General features: G+C 35.5%; 1 protein-coding gene across 3 annotated transcripts in view; it reads left to right on the top strand.

Moving 5' to 3' along the window:
• TMTC3 (transmembrane O-mannosyltransferase targeting cadherins 3) overlaps window positions 1-4,484 on the top strand; it is a 60,414-nt gene extending 55,930 nt beyond the window's left edge. Inside the window, exons 15-16 of one of the 3 annotated variants that reach the window (XR_005795398.1) lie at window positions 2,244-2,306; window positions 3,771-4,484. The gene's annotated coding sequence lies outside the window, so the exon portion shown is untranslated. Of the gene's footprint in view, window positions 1-2,243 lie in introns of all 3 variants that reach the window. The other 2 variants (XR_005795399.1, XR_005795397.1) reach the window with 2 other exon arrangements.
• Window positions 4,485-17,698: the final 13,214 nt, after the last annotated feature.

The following is a 17,698-nucleotide window of genomic DNA, read 5'->3' as shown; positions in this document are numbered from 1 at the left end:
GTTGGTTTTAATTTAAAATGTTAAAGCTCAAGCTATCATCCTGAGATAGTAACTGATTTCTAATTATATAGAATTTAAAAAACTGTATTTCTGTTCCTCTGAGATAACTAAATTGTTTCAAAAATCATTACTGTAAGTTTTTATAAAGAAATATTTTCTAAATAGGTCACAAGAAACATAGTCTAGGGGCGCCTGGGTGGCGCAGTCCGTTAAGCGTCCGACTTCAGCCAGGTCACGATCTCGCGGTCGGTGAGTTCGAGCCCCGCGTCGGGCTCTGGGCTGATGGCTCAGAGCCTGGAGCCTGTTTCCGATTCTGTGTCTCCCTCTCTCTCTGCCCCTCCCCCGTTCATGCTCTGTCTCTCTCTGTCCCAAAAATAAATAAACGTTGAAAAAAAAAATTTTTTTAAAAAAGAAACATAGTCTACATTAAAGACCCACTCTTACTAGCTTCCCTGAGGTTGTGTCATAGATTATTTTTTAGGCAATTTAAATCAAGCACTGACACCAATCATAGTTCATTTTTGATTTAGGAGATTCTATTCAGGATTTAAAGCAATACCCAGTTTCAGTTTTTAAATTATGGATTTGTGACTCCAGGTATAAGATGGAGAATACCTCATATACTATGACTTGAAAAACAAAATCTATGTTAATCTTATGTTCTCTCCATGTATCTTGAGAAAAAGTTTCTGAGTTTGATCTCTTCTGTTATAGTATCAAACAAAGATAATTCAGAAAAGTAAAGAGAATCTTTCATGACAGCAGATTATAATAAGAGCTTTGAGTAATATTTTAATAAAATTGTATAACTATTGAAAAGATAAAAAATATATTGTTATTCAATGATTTTTGTAGAAAAAAAGAATTTCCTCCTTATTTGCACTTAGAACAATGCCTATCATGTAGGAAGTGCTCATGTATTTGAGTTTTAAATAATTTATTTAAGTCAAATCCACCCTGAATAATTAATGATTTTTCCAAATTAATGTTTCAACCCTCACTTCATATTAGAATCATCTGGAGGGCTCTTAAATATGAATCCCACCCCACAACAATTTAATCTGAATTTCTTAGGTAGGGGGCCATGCTTCTATTTTTCTTAAAGTTCTCAGGTTCTAATTTGTAGTCAGGGTTAATGACCACTGCTCAAAATTAGTTCAGGAAATTCTAAATTAGTTCAAGAAAATCCTCTTTATCTCTTCTGTGTTAACTTTTTAATTTAGTAACATAACCCGGTAAGTTTTGATGTTTTAATAATTATGCTCTTCTGATAACTAGTATTTATTTCATCTTAAGTACCGTCAAGCTTGCTTATGTGTAAGGTGATTATTCTCTTTAAACTCATAGTAGAAATTTTATTGAAGCTGTTCAAGTGAAAAAAGGTAATAGATTTTTTCCCACCTCTTTGGAACTGCCTTTATGGGGATATGGATGGTTAGGGGCATTTTAGTCCAGTTCACTAACCTATGGTTCATAGTTGTAGGCATCTGTATGTTTGGAAAAGAAAGCTTATCATAGGTCTGTGTGCTGGTAAAGCGATGTAGTTTTAGTTCTCACTGTTTTACAAAAGAATATATTCCCCCAGGAGTTCTAGGAAAGCTTTGACAATCCCGAAGGGGCAGTTATGTTACTTTTTCACTGCTTCTCAGAAGAAAGAATTACATTTTTCTCCAATTGCTCCTATGGTATTTCCTTGTTAACATTCAGAATTGGGAGGTTTATCTTGTAACTATACCAGTAAGTGATTTCATGAAGCTCATGACTTGGAGGATAAAACAAATATGTTTGCAATTTTGTGTTTACGTTTATGTAAATATTTAGTATGTGAATTACACAATTCTAATAAAACCTCATTGCGTTTTCATTATATCTAATTTGAGCTCTCAACTTCATGTTGCAGAATACTTCTTTGAAGATGCTTTAATGAGAACTATTATGAAAATATATAGATTTGTATGTCAGTTTCTACTTCAGAAATCCATATATTTGTCATATTTATTTTTTTAAAAACTTCCTAATTGTTTGCATGACTAAATGATATTTAAAATGAACCCCCCAAAATATCTGGTACCTTTGTCCAAAATTTTGTCTCTTGGAAGCTATCAGCCATCCATGTTAAGGGTTCATAAGAAAATAGTTTAATATTATATGCATTTTATATTATGGTGGTGTCTGTGTGTACCATATTTCTAAATATTCAGTATAAAATGCTTTTTAAAACCTTCACCTGAATTGCCTTTTAGTGTTCAAATGAGAAGTACAATAGTGTATCAACAGATTTCTGCCCCACAAAGACAGAAGAGCTGGTGGGTAGTTTTTATTAGCAGTGATATGAGAAAGATGTGTTAAATTGCTTCAAGAACAGTGATACATTTTTCAACCCTTAGTGACAGAAACTAAAGAAAATGAGACAAATTCAAATATGGAATTTTATACACATAAGTAGAAGTCAGTGTGGTGAAATAATTAGGAGTCTGAGTTATGGATCTGCCTGGATTCAAATCTTGGTACCACCCTTACTAATATAACTTAAAGGAATGTTTAACCTATATGTCCTTGGTTTACATTTATATAGGTTTAATATGTATATATCCTATTGTATAAACTGGCAGGTATTTTTGTAACTATAAATAATGCATGCTTAGCCATGTACATTGTAAATAGTCTTTACCAAACACTTTTGATAAGGACCATAATTAACATCACGTAGTAAATTGTGTTAAAGAAAAGCCATGATTTATTTGATGTAATTGGCTTAATTTTTTTTTCACGTAGTATCAACATGAATCTGTTTACAGCTGTAACCAACCAGTAGTACTGATCTGTCCATCCAGTGTTGTCTTTATTTTATTTGATTGTGGCTTGATAATATTTTATTAGATTGGGAAAACTAAAGAAACAGAATGGTTTTAGTTTTGCTAAAGACGGGCCTTATTAATGAACAGCTTTCCTAACAAGTGATTATTGACTTTTAGCGGGTGTTAACATCTGTTTCATAACATGGCAGTATGTTTATATGTCAGAAGTTTTATGACATTTCTAAGTTGATTTGTTGAAATAAATTCAGCAAGTGGAAAAATCTATATATTTATATTAAAAATATTAATATATTTAAATTGTTTAGGATAGTTCTTGGTATAGTAAATGATAGATGTTAATCATTAATGTAATCATAAGGCTTAGGTATGTAGTAAATAATAGATGTTAATCATTAATGTAATCACAAGGCTTAGGCTTGCATTTGATACATATGATTTGCTTTATGTGTTAGCAGAGATAATGTTAATGATGGTCGTATAGCAAACAGATTATTAGATATTTAATGCTGGTTCCTTAGCCAGCTAAGGAACTTGTTCTTTTGCTGTTCACTGCTTTTAGGAAGGTAGCATAAGATAAAATCTTTCCCAAAAGTCTCTGAAGACTTAATCTCAGGCAAATTCATGTTCTTTGGAACCCACTTTATTCAAAGTAACATTTCTGTGACTCTGCCAATGGATAGCATAATTCCCATCAAGTCGTGTTTTTATTGTATAGGAACCTGATGCCTTCAGTTTTTACCTTAAGCAAAATACTTCTCACCAAACCATTCTAGTTTTCCCTTTCTTAAAGACTTTAGTGGTTAAACTCTATTGTCCTTATTCCTTCCTTCCCCCATGGATTTAGTTTCTGATATTAGGAAAGTCATCTGATTAATCCATGTTAAACTACAAATGATAGGTCTTGTTAGTCATCTTAACAGTTAAATCAAGTGAACTTCTTTCTTTATAAAGTTGCAGGCAATACAGTGGGAGTTATTTGAGGGATATGGAGTTTCTCCACCATTCTGCCTATCTAAGCAAGGAATTGCGAAAGACCACAGAAAATCTTTGTAACTGCAAGAAGGCCACTTGTGACCAGAATCCTGTTTTTGATGGGCACTGGCAGGCCAGGTAACTGCCTTTTGGGAGTGGAATCAGAGTAATCAAACTGTCAGCAGAATTGGACTTAAGCTCAGTAGTGACATCTGTAAAACTAATTCCTGAGTAGTGAATATACAGATCTTACTTGATTTACGATGGGGTTACATACCAATAAACCCATTGAAGTTGAAAATATTGTAAGTTGAAAATGTTCTTAATACATCTAACTTCGTGAACATCATAGCTTAGCCTATGTTAAATGTTCTCAGAACAATTACATTAGCCACAATTGGGCAAAATCATCAGACACAAAGCCTGTTTTATAATAAAGTGTTGAATGTCTCATGTAATTATCGAATACTGTACTGAAAGTGAAAAACAATGGTTGTATGGGTATAGAACAGTTGTCAGTGTATTGATTATCTCATGGCTGGCTGATCCTGCCCACCACTGACTAGAGAGTATCATACTGCGTATCACTAGCCCAGGACAGGATCAAAATTCAAACTGAAATACAGTTTCTACTGAATGTATATCTCTTACACCATCATAAAGGCAAAAAATCATAAGTCAAACCGTTGTAAATTGGGAACCTTTTGTAGTGTGTACATTTTTAATACATGATCTCTTTATATGACACCGCAATTTCCCTTGGTGATGGATCTGCAGTGTCATTTGCAAGCTTTTTAATTTATACCTGTACCTTAAATACCCATGTTCTCTCTTCTACCCTTTTTATTTCCCTGTTTCCTTTGAGCAGTGGTTTCAGCTTTATAGGATTCCAAACCTCCAGCCTAGAGTTTCTCTAAACTTCAGGACCATGAACCCAGTGATCTATTAAACATCACATCCAGAGGTGTTCATTCCTCCCATCCTTTCTTCCAAACCCCATGCCTATTGGATAAGTTTAATAAAGAGAAACTAAAAGAAAAAGAAAGTATATCCAGTTTAAAGCAGGGAAGGAGGAGGTAGGGGAGAAACCAAAAGAACATGAGAGCTTACTAATGGTTTATTTACTCAAAAACGGTGGCAAAGTTTAAGACATCATTAAACATGATTATGGGGCTTAGGTTAAAAACAAATACTACAAATATACGAAAAATGTGTAACTTTTAATCCATCAGAAGAAAACTCACCGTAGCCCAATGGAATTTAGTAATGGGGCCAGGGCAAATGAAAGTGCAGTACAAAAAAGATGCTAAGATATAAAGGACTAATGTAGCAGTAATTCAAATGAATGTAAAATAAGTTAAACCTAACAAAAAAATAAGCTGTTAGAGTTCTCTTTTGTTTTCATTATATTCAACTAAGTTTTATATAATTACATTGAATTATAAATACAAGGTCCAACAACATGTTGTCCCTGAAACACTTTTATATAGAAGCAAAAGTATGAGAAAAAGCCTACCAGTAAATATGAACCAAAGCAAGCCAGGGTAACAATTTTAATACATGACAAAACAAAATTCAAGGCCAAAAGAGAAGAGAAAATGAATGATGCATACTAGTAAAAGGAACAATGTAACAAGACATGTCCATCATAAACACATACATCAACAATATAATCTAAAAATAAGCAACAGCGAGTAATAGTACAGGGAAATAAATCAGAAATTGTAACTAGAGATTTTAAGGAGTAATAGTACAGGGAAATCAGAAATTGTAACTAGAGATTTTAACAAAATCCTCTGAGAAACTAAGGGGTCAAGCAGAGAAAAAAATAAGTGGATAAAGATCTAAATAACCTTGACCTATTAAATTTATATAGAATTTCACTTGACACAATATGCATTATTTCCTAGCACATAAGGAATCTTTACAAAACCACACTATGTATCAGACCATAAAGGAAACCTCAGTAAATTCCAAGACTGTGCTCTTTGATCATAATGCAAATGTTCATAGTAGCTTTATTCATGGTAACAAAACTGGAAACAGCCCAAATGCTCATCAGATAAATGGATAAACAAAGTGCAATCTATTCAAATGAAACACTCTTCAGCAATTAAAAAAAAAAAATTGTATCTCTGAGCAGAAAGAAGCCATATACAAGAGTACATCATTTATGATTTCATTTATATGCAATTCCAGAGAGGACTATTTGTAAATTTCTAGTACTAAAGTATGGGTCAGGAGCGAAGGAAGCCAAAGGAATTTTTTAGGGTGATACAAATATTCATGACCCAGCAATTCTACTCTGAGGTGTACTGACAAAAATATACCTACACATGCTCTACAAGATACAAGAATAATCTTGGGATTAACTGTGCAAGCTCCAACCTTGAAATAACCAAAATACTCATGAAAAACAGACAAGATATTTATGATATAGTCATACAATGAAATGCTAAGAATATATAATGAATATGCATGAATCACTGCTACATGAAGCAGCATGGATGGGTCTCGCAAATATAATACTGGATAAAGCCAAACACAAAAGATACTACTATTACAATTCTATTAATATGAAACTCAAAACTGGCACGATGAATTTGTGCTGTTACAAGTCAGAATAGTGGTTCTGTTAGGAAGGAAAATAGAATGTTTATTGGAAAGGAATGTGAGGTGGGCATTGATGTTCTGGTCTGCTTCTTGGTCTGAGGGATATTTGCACAGATATGTTCAAGTTTTGGCAATTCATGATACATGCTTTTTTCCAGATGTATAATAAACCTCAAAAAGAAGTGTAATATTAAAAGATGTGTTAGGAATATGGAAAAATACAATAAAAATTTAGGTGAACCATTTATAAAAGAATTCTACAATCAGTTTAGTAATATCAAATACAGAGAATGACTGGAAGAATGTACCATAGAATATTTTTAAAACAGTTTTATTGAGATAATTGACATACAGTGAACTGTTCATATCTAAAGTGTACAATTGGTTAAGTTTGACCCTTATTATACACCTGTGAAACCATCACCATAATCATGATAGTGAACATATACACTTCTCAAAGTTTCTCATGCCCTGAGTAGTCCCTCCAGTCCCACTATTCCTTTCCAGCCCTGTCCCTAAAACAATTGATCTGCTTTATGCCTCTGTAGATTAGTTTACCTTTTCTACAGTTATATATAAGGGCATCATACGTTATTTGTCTGGCTTTCCACTCTTGCAATGGACTGAATGTTTGTGCCCCACCTACAAATTCATATGTTGTAGTCTGAACCCCTAATATAATCAGAGATGGAGCACTTGGGAGGTAATTAGGTTTAGATAAGTTCATAACAGTGGGGATGGGATGGGATTAGTGTTTTTATAAGAAGAGGGAGAGAGATCAGAGTTCTGTCTTCCCACTTGATAAGAACACAGCAAGACAAGACGGCAGCCATCTGCATGGCAAGGAGAGAGTTTTCACTGGACGTGAGTACCTGCTGGCTCTTTGTTGTCAGCCTCCCGAACTATCAGCAATAAATATCTGTTGTTTAAGCCACCCAGTCTGTGGCATTTTGTTATAGCAACCCAAGCTAAGACACACTAAAAAAAAATTTTAGACACATTCATCAATAGTTTATTAGCAAGTAATATTCCATTATATGGATATGCTATAGTCTTTATCCATTCATCAGTCGACTGGTCCAGTGGTTTTTATTTTCTCCTGTAGGCATTATGTATTTTTCAAATACAAATTTAAAAAAAAGTTTTAATTCTGTTATTTACACATTTTCTGACCGTCGATATTCAGTGTCCTCCACTTCTGCAAATGGCCATTTGGGGATTTAGTCCTTCCTCATAATAAGCCCATGTGTTTTTGGAGGTGTGGAGGCCAGAGCATATGACTCAGACTTGTCATTAAGCACTTGGTATTAATCCATCTACTATGATTCATTTAGGAATGAGAATGTAACCAGATCAAAGCCCATGAAATGACCCTTGATTTTGCTAACACTTCAATGACTTTAGAGAAAATGTGAGTTTAAAATTGTGACAACCATCTCACCATATGGAGAGATCTTATGTGAGAATATAGCCAGGACAAAGTAGTTGATTATAGAGACAAAAAGGTCACAGTGGATATTGTTAGAAACCTGGTCTAACTACATTTGGAAAGGCAATAAAGTAAACCAAAGTGGAAGAATCTTGAGCCATATTTGGTTGTGCCAGCTTTTGAGCAGGAACTATACTGTGTATGTTGTCTGGCCAAGCTCATGAGGTCCCATGGTGGGCAGTGCAGGTCTCTCAATCCCAGACTTGAAAAGAATTTTAATTAAGCATAAGCAAAATAACTGGTTAAATTGTCCACTCTGTGTCTTGTGCTGAACAAGACTACAGGACAAGGGAAATTGTTTTGAAAAATTCAGCAAAATAGAGTCATTAGTAATGTCAAACCAGAACGAGGAAGTTTTAAGCTGGATCTGTTCCATCTGAAAACAAATCAGAGAATATTGTTTTGTATGATGGTCCTTTACCTGCAGTCTGAAATCTGAGATAGCTGCAAGTATATTGACAGGGTTGGAAAAGCCAAGTTCTCTGCCCCAGGCTACTGTTGACTCAAGCAAAATCAGAGGTGGGACAACTTAGCAAGAATGGTAGTTGAGAAGAGATTCTAGTATCTCCAACTTCTCACACATATTTCCATTTAAGCAGTCATGGCCCAAGAAGGGGATAAATTACTCCCATTGGGAATATGCAGTCCAGGGGCACAGATACAAAACAAAACACATTCAGCCCAGGCCTAATGTCATTAGCAGTGCATTGTGGCTGTATTAGTTTCTTAGGGCTGCTATAACAGAGTACCAACTTGCACCAAAATACAAACTTGGATGGCTTAAAACAGAAATTTACTGTTTCACACTTCTGGAGGCTAAAGTCTAAAATCAAGGTGTTAGCAGTGTTGGTTCCTTCTGGAGGCATTGAAGGAGAATCTGTTCCATGACTTCTTCATAGCTTCTGACTATTGTCAACAATTCTTACATTCTTTGGTTTGTATATGTATCACTTGAATCTGCCTCCATTCACGTGGTATTCTCTCTGTGTCTATGTGTCTTCCTTTAAGGGCACCAGTAATACTGGATTTAGGGCCCACTCTAGTATGATCCCATCTTAACTAATTATATCTGCAATGACCCTGGTTGCAGATAAGGTCACATTCTGAGGTACCAAGAGTTAGGACTTCAACATATTTTTTAGGAGCACATAATTAAAGCCAAATAGTGGTCATAGTCAGTTTCTAGAAGACAGGAAATTGAAGGGTGATTTTCAGATTTAAACACTGATTCTTCATATCTCTCTTTGTTTACTACCCCATGCTATAGAGTGAATGAAAATAGATTAAAATTATATCAAGAGTTTAAATAAATTTTACTATTACAGAAATCTCATTCTTTACAAACAAGAGGCTAGGGTTGTCTCGAACCTGAAAATCATCCTCAGGCTTCAGAACTTGAGGTTAAACAAAGAACACTGATAAAGAATTACGTTACTCATCTCAGTTATGGTCATGGAAAACAATTGTGTTAACTCACTAGATTGAATTATCAAAACACACCCACTAAAATCATAGATCTCACTTTACATCAAACTTTATTAATATTTCAAAGGTTACAGACACCAGATACAGGCAAAATCTGTAAATGTCAGGTTTTTCTACAGTAAGAAAAATAGATGGATCAGAAATATCCTATATTGTAGTTAGGGAATCCCTATGTGCAAGAAGATCTGGTGGACATCATTCTTTCCCCCCATTATCCCCACTAGTAAGTGGTTTATTAACCTGTCATTAATCACTTCCTTCTCAACAATGCAATAAAGATCCTTCTAGAGAGCACAGGACAACTAGATTTGTTGACCAAGGAACCACATTTCACTACTGAGTTGAAGTGTCTTTGCCTTCTCTATGTGCAAGATATGATGAGTTATGTAGCAGCAACTGCTGTATGTTGTATCTCTTCCCCAATGTCAGATTAGCAAGGAAAGGTGTATTGGATGTTTTGGTATTCATTAAATGTATTATATAGCATTAGTTCTGTGGGCTGAGAGGAGTTAGAGATGGGTCTGAAAAGGCTGTGCACTGAGAAGATATTTTGTACTTAACAGATATATGCAGTAAGTGAATGAGACTTGTTACTGCTTTGGGAAAGGTGAGGATATTGTGTTTTCTGTGGGACATAGCATAAGTTTTTTTATGTAGATAGAGATATTTTAAAAGATGATTGGATGAAAAGATGGGGTAGACAAATAAGTGAACATTTATTTCCTCGGTTGTCTATTTGCTGTCAAACATCAAGTCACCCTATTTCTGGTACCACCATTTGGAGATTCATTCAGGGATGTTCTACTGGATAGGAACTGAGAGAAATAAACATATTCCATCCCCTTGGATATGGCCATTTGTAGCCAAGTTCAGGAGTTTGTATGTGACATAATAAAAATTAGTAACATGCTGGAACTTCCCAAAATCTCTCATTCTTTTTCCATTAGATTTGATTGAGGAACAATCCAAGTCTAGAGTTCGAACAGCTAGCTCAAACATAGGTGACACATAGTGTTACATTATTTTCAGGTGTACAACATAGTGATTCAACAACTCTCTACATTATCCTATGTCCACCACAAGTGTAGTTACCATGTGTCACACTATACAATATTAGTACAGTACCATTGACTACATTTCCTATGCTGTACCTGTACATTTATCCCTGTGACTTATTCTTTCCATAATTGGAAGCCTAAATTTCCCATTCCGCTTTACCCATCAAATAATTGATTTTTCAGATACATGAAGCAGTTACTTTCCCTTTGTTCCTAAACCCTTCTTAATCCCTTTTAGATTGGGTTTCCTGTCACATGAAACTATAAAAAAATCTGATACACAATTTTTAAGCATTTAAATTTTCAATGCTTCATAATCCAAGAAAAAATTTTTTCAAAGCAACATTTTTCTCTGGAGTCAGTCTGACATTAATGAAAGACAGATTGGAACTGATAAAATTGCACAACAGTGGGGACAATGAGGAATTTTTTTTCACATTTTCTGGATTTTGTATCCTTTTGAAAATTTTGCAAGAAATAAGTCTGACTAATGTGCTTTTAAAACCTACATTATCCTTCTGGCTTAGCTCCTACCTCTCTCGCTCTCAACTGTTTCACTTCCTGTCAGCCAGTCTTCTTACTGAGCTCCCACTTCAAGGCCCTTGTACTTCTCATTCTTTGTCTAGAACACTTCTTTCTTCTTTCTTCTTCTTTTTCCTTCTTTCTTCCTTCTTCTTTCTCCTCCTTCTACTCCTCCTCCTCCTCCTTCTTCTTCCTAGTTTATTTTTTAAAATTTATTTAATTTAAATTCTAGTTAGTTGATGTACAGTGTAGTCTTGGCTTCAGGAATAGAATCCAGTGATTCATTTCTTATATATGATACCCAGTTCTCATCCTGAAAAAGTGCCCTCCTTAATGCCCATCACCCATTTAACCCTAACTACCTCTCCTCCAACAACCCTCAGTTTGTTCTCTGTATTTAAGAGTCTCTTATGGTTTGCCTCCTTTTCTGTTTTTATCTTATTTTTCCATCCCTTCCCCTATCTATGTTTATCTGTTGAGTTTTTCAAATTTCCACATATGAATGAAATTGTATGATATCTTTCTCTGACTGACTTCTGTCGCTTAGCATAATACCCTCCAGTTCCATCCATATTGTTGCAAATGGCAAGCTTTCATTCTGTTTGATCACCAATATTCCATTGTATGTATGTATGTATGTATGTGTATGTATATATATATATATATATATATATATATATATATATATATATATATCTCACATCTTCTTTATTCATCAGTCAGTGGACATTTGGGCTCTTTTCATAGTTGGGCTATTGTTGATAGTGCTGCTATAAACATCGGGTGCATGTGCCCCTTTGAATCAGCATTTTTGTAGCTTTTGAATAAATTCCTAGTGCAATTGCTGGGTCATAGAACACTCCTCTTTCAGGTAGCCATATGGGTTCCTAAATCCTTTAGATTTCTTCTCAAAATTGAACACCAAATGCAATGAGAAAGAAAGCATAAGGGTAAAGAGCTGAGAAAAAGGTAATAATTGATTATAGCTCAGAACATTGATAATAGAAAAACCAATCCTTGAAAGAGAATTATTAAAAATTTTAAAGAGCAACTGAAGTAATTGCCATGGAGGTCTTGTCTTCAAGTTCACTGTTTAGGGCACAGCTTTCCTAGAATGGATGTACCTAATGTCAGCACACACAAAGGTAATTGAGGCAGGTTGTGCAGGTCTCAGGGAGTGGAGTAAAGGGTATGATTCTGTAAAATATGTTTTTTTAAACAGTTGCCTGTGTTGTGTTTTCTTCTTTTTGATGTGTTTTCTTTTGATATTTATTTTTCCTTAGTTATCTCTCTTCATAGATGGCTCATATATGGGATCATATCTAGGAGCAACTTCTCAGAAGGTCTTTGAAAATCTCGAATAGTCAAGTATGGCCAAGGTGTAGCTCAGAGGATGGAGTCTGTGAGGTAGACATTTTACTCATGACCTTAATGAATGGTTGAAATTATGAGAAATTGAAATGTAGCCTGAATTTCCATGGAGGGGCAAGTGGGAAGGGAGCAGGTAGTCTCTATTCATGTCTTCAAACAGAAAAAGGCAAAGAAGCCCTTGATATTCACACAAAGTTCAGGAGTAAGACATGGGATGGGCAACTGAGAACACTGAACCTTACCAAGGAAGAGCAGATTCAGGTAACCCATTACATACTCACTCTTTCATATGTCTATTGGGTAGAATGACAGCATGGTATATATTTTTACATTATTTCTTTCTCTCATCAAGCATGCAATTTAATTCAAGTTGTTTCAGTGTGACTAGTATGAAATTCCAGTGTACCGCAAATGCAACAGTAAGTTGAATGTGTCCCCTCTGCACCGAAGACTCACTTTTTAGCACAATGCCACAGCACTCTTGTATGATACAGTGGGGATTGCTCTTTATCCGCTATGTCATTTAATCCTTAGAACATCCCTATTATGGAAGTAGGCCTTAATTCCATTTTATAGGTGAAAGACACAAAGTTTAGAGAACTGGCACTTTCCCAAATGTGCATCTATACAGTGAAAAATTTTTGTAAAAGCAGGTTAGATATAATTAAAGAAGTTCATGAATCAGCTGAGAGTCTTTTCCAGTTAGTTATGAGTTCCCTGGTATAGTGATTGTGGTAAGCTGAATAATGGCCTTCAAAAGATGTCCATATCCTAATCTTGGGACTCTGTAAATATGTTACCTCAAATGGCAAAGTGCTCTTACAGATGTGATTAAATTAAGGATGTTTAGATAAAAATTTATTCTTAGATTGTCTGGGTGGACCCAATGTAATCAGAAGGGTCCTTGGAGCACCTGGATGGCTCAGTCAGTTGGGCATCAGACTCCTGGTTTTGGCTTAGGTCATGATCTCACAGTCTGTGGGTTTGAGCCTCACATCAGTCTCTGCAAGGGCAGTGTGGAGCTTGCTTGGGATTCTCACTCTCTGCCCCTCCCTCACTCTCTCTCTCAAAAATAAATAAACTTTAAATTTTTTTTTTTAAAGCAGCAGAAGGGAAATTAACAATGGAAGCAGAAGTTGTGATGTACTTTGGAATTGGGGCGGGGGTGGGGGGAGCTGGGGAGGGAAGAGCCATGGCCATCTCTGGGCAGATCAACCTCTGAAACACTTCAATAATGGGAATTTAAAAGTTGCAGGACTGTATACACTTTCCCCTTTTGCCTTTTTATTTCTTGATTCTTGTCTCTTCTTGTAGGGTCTATGTTCTTGGATAACATCCTAAAATGATGTTTTTCCTCATAGGCAAGTTATGTATAAGCTCTTGTTGATAAATTAAAACACCTTTAGCCATTAGCTACTTCAGCATAAATAAAAAGATTGGATTATGATGGTTCATTTTAATGAGTCAGTAGGTAAAATCACTTAAAGCAGCTCAGTTTGTTCTAGTGGCTGAATAAGCAATGTTTCTTGCCTATTGCTGTAGTTAGATTACCAGCTTGTACTAATGAACAGTTTTAAGAATAAGAAATTTGAGAAGTTATTTGTCTGGGGTATGCAAAAACAAGATGTCATGCTAGGGCTTGTTAAAAGTCCTTCCGTGACAAATTCAAAGATACACAATATTATTAACTGTATCTTGGCAGCTCATTTTCTTCTTTAATAAACAGTCAAAAAGCAGCTCTGGTTTATTTAATTTCAAGAAAAGAAGAATTGGAACCATTTAGCCTGCTTAATATCAAAACCCTCCTGACCCAGAGAAGAATCAGGAGTAATTTCACAGAATACTTTATTTTACTTAACATCATCCCATATACAAACTCTGACTGCAAATGAAATAGATATGTTAGAGGCTGGGTTAAGGGAAATTTGCCTGGCTTGGAAAATGATTGAAAAGTGGTTTTAATATTTATAATTTTCCTTAAGCAGTTCAAGTTTCAGATTTAGACCTTAATCTGAAGTTTGATTTTAATGAAGGACCAACACATGCATTTTTCCAGGTATTCTTTGCAAGATTTGATATCCTTGAGCACTTCAAACAAATACCAAAACATGATACTGCACATTTGATCCCTGGTCAACAACTCCGGTGGAAGTTTGCCTGTGGTTCTGAAGATAGACTTATGCTAAAATCCCAAAGAAGACCACAGGGAAGCAGAGAATAGAGTCAGTGGAAGAAGCCAGGTGAAGCGTCTGTTCATAATCTTCAACCCTTTGTGACACTCAGAGGTTTAGCTCACCTGTAAATTTTACTCCTTTTTCCTGGAATAGATCGAATCCTTTCAACATCCACAGGAGAGCTCAGTGGATAACTTTGAGCAACCACCACTTGTAGAAATGTCTTTACAATGTGGAAGGCAGGTAGAGTAGAATGGGAATAGGTGGTTTCAAAGATGAAACTTTAGATTCTGGTTCTTCTTTATGTTTCTTTCTGCATCCCTCTTCTGCTGGTGCCTCTTCAACTTGCTCACTCATACTTTATACAATATAATATGCTCATACTCTATATGATGTATTTACTATATATACCATATAAATCCTATATAAAAACAGTAAAAAAAATAATAGTGTTATGAAATTAGAACTCTTCAGGAGTACAAAATATTATGATGGGTAGCCAAATTTATGTAATAACTATCAAAGAGCACCATGTTTGTGTGAGGTATTAGATTAAGCACTTAATATTACCTACTTTAAGCCTCACGAAAACCTTATCATAGACATTAGCTGTCTTCACTTTACAAAAGAGGAAGCCAAAGCAGCTTTTTCTAGGTGACAGCTAATAAATGGCAGGTCCCAAATTGAATCCAGGTTTACTTAACACTGAAGTCTTTTCTTTTACACATTAATGACTGTGATACCATTTAATAATTAAACTCCCCATACCACACTATCCCAAGTTTCACTTCCAGGTCAATTAGAACACTTCCTAAGTTCTCATTTTTTTGTCATTATAGTCCTTCAGTTTTACTCTTTGGTCTGAAAATTTTAGTTCAAAATCATTTGAATGAGCAAACTTTTGTCTTTTCCTGAGAAAAAGAGAGAGAAGAAAATTTTTAGTTAAATATTATAGAGGAACTCATGTTTGCCCTTTTTCTTTCAAAACTGTTGTAAATGAATAACAATGTATAAACTAGAAGGGGCAAAAGGGTGGGAGATGATGTTATATAACGGATGTCAACAAATTTTGAAGTGGGAAAGCCAATGAACGAATTAGTAACTGATGTAAGCAAAGAAGAAAAAAATGGAAATCTAAGTTTTTATAGACAAAGATGTCAAATGACACAAGAGGATAAGCATCAGAGAACCATAAACATTCATGAATCAGAAGCATTAGGTACCAAAGAGGGCAGAAAGATTGTTTGAAAGTCTGTTAGGCATCTTAATTCCATCCTGTTGCCAGTATCTACCTTCCTGCATGCTGGTAGTATAAAAGAAATTTGTTCTCTGGAGAAATTGAGTCAGCCTGGCACTAGCCTTAGAGACATATACTGAAGACTTGATTAATTGAAAGTATATGGAGGGAACTAGGAGACCCTAGCCGTCCTCTCATATTCAGCTTTGAGAATACTGATAGCTAAGCCTATGCCATCCATCAAATGCATTCCTTAGTTAAAGATTGGAGCAGTGCTTTCTGGAGAAACAAACCAGTCTAAAAGGAAAATCCTACAGCTTCTATAATTTGAGGGTTCTAAAGCAAGCATCTGTGTCCCCTTTCAGTCACCACACAGTCTCAACCCCCCAATCCACACATCTAACCTCTGAACATACACTGTCCAGTCAGCATTTTAGTGCCCCATTCTTAAATATGAATAAATAGCCAAGGAGGAAAACACATGGTTTTCTATGACCCTTAGTACATAAATATTATGTGTATATATTTAAAAATGTCATGCATGGCATTTATTTGATCACAGTCTCAAAGAAAACAAAATTATAAAGCATACCTGCTTCAGATACCAAATGCCTGCCTAAAAGTTCATTATCTATCACATTTTCCACTCTTTCAAAGAATTGCTTCCTATATTTTCCTCCACTAACCACAACCCACTGTCAAGATGACTCTTCTCTTGATGAGTACAATAAAGATTTATTATTAAATTTCACCTACAAACCATGTATATTTATTTTCAGATTATTATAGTTTAGTTATATAAGTAATTATTTGCTCAATTGATATATTTTTCTGTGAAAATAATTTGGGTATTATTTTGCGTTGGGAAAGAAATACAATATATTTTTCCCCCTTAAAACTGATGGAATTATTATTTTTTTAACAACTTTTGAGTTAGCAATGGGTTCTCAGAAATAAACTAAAACTGTAATTGAGGGATATGTGTAATATAATACTTACAATATTATAAAGACATTTTCAGGTACCTAAGATCATTCCTCTCCCCAAAAAACTCTTTTAGGAAACTGGTATGTTCCAGAAAATAATGAGGATGAAAACAAAGAAGTATGTGCTTCAAGAAACAAGTGTTCCAACCTAGGAAGTGTGAAAGGGATTCCCAGATGAGGTTGGAAAGAAAGTCCTAGAATTACTGTGGAGGAGCCCTGGTTAGCATCTGATTTCAATTAGATGCAGCCTCTACTGCTGGTCTGTAGGGAGTGTTACTCAGAAAATGATGCCTCTTGTCCTAACCAGATTTTGATGGCATTCCCTAGCTGACTTGATTCCTGGCTAGCTGCAGACCCACAAGGTTCTTCCATGTCCTCCAACTCTCAAACCTTAATCTCTGCCAGAGATCATTGTGCTGCTCCCAGTAAGCCCCATAGCTGATCTCTCTATTCTCAACATTCATTCATATCATTTAAGTCTAGAAAGCAGCTTGGCCAAGTTAAGCCCTAAGGTCCCTCTCTCCTATCTCATAGAACAGCAAGGAAGTATGGCCAAGCCACAAGCGCATCACATAAGGTGAGCTCTTTCTACATCTTAAATAGGAAATTGGGGAACAGTCACTCTCCTCCCACGTTACCTTCACTTTTCTAAACCACATTTTCCTCTCTCTGAAAGTAAATTGGGATGGGGGGTGGAGGTTGTCATACACTCACCTCATGCTTCTTTTTCTTGCTGTCCCTTCCCATTCTCTCCTGGGACCAGAAAATGGGCTTTTTGTTTGTTTTCCTTTCCCTTCATAGCATCTCCTTTCTGCCACAGAGGAGAAGCAAGCTTGGCTGCTTTTCTGTCATGGGTTAAGAAGTATCTCTGTGGGACAGGAGAGCTCTGTGAGATAGGTCCTTCAAGCCCTTGATATTTTAATGGAGAAAATGAAGTAATCTGGAAAGTTTTCTCTCTTGCTCTCTTAACTG

The sequence above is a fragment of the Herpailurus yagouaroundi genome, unplaced genomic scaffold (genome assembly GCF_014898765.1).
Source record: "Herpailurus yagouaroundi ecotype Mexico unplaced genomic scaffold, PumYag 182, whole genome shotgun sequence".
NCBI lineage: Eukaryota > Metazoa > Chordata > Mammalia > Carnivora > Felidae > Herpailurus > Herpailurus yagouaroundi.
The sequence above is the reverse complement of the archived record's forward strand: the minus strand, read 5'-3'. Positions and strand labels throughout refer to the sequence as shown.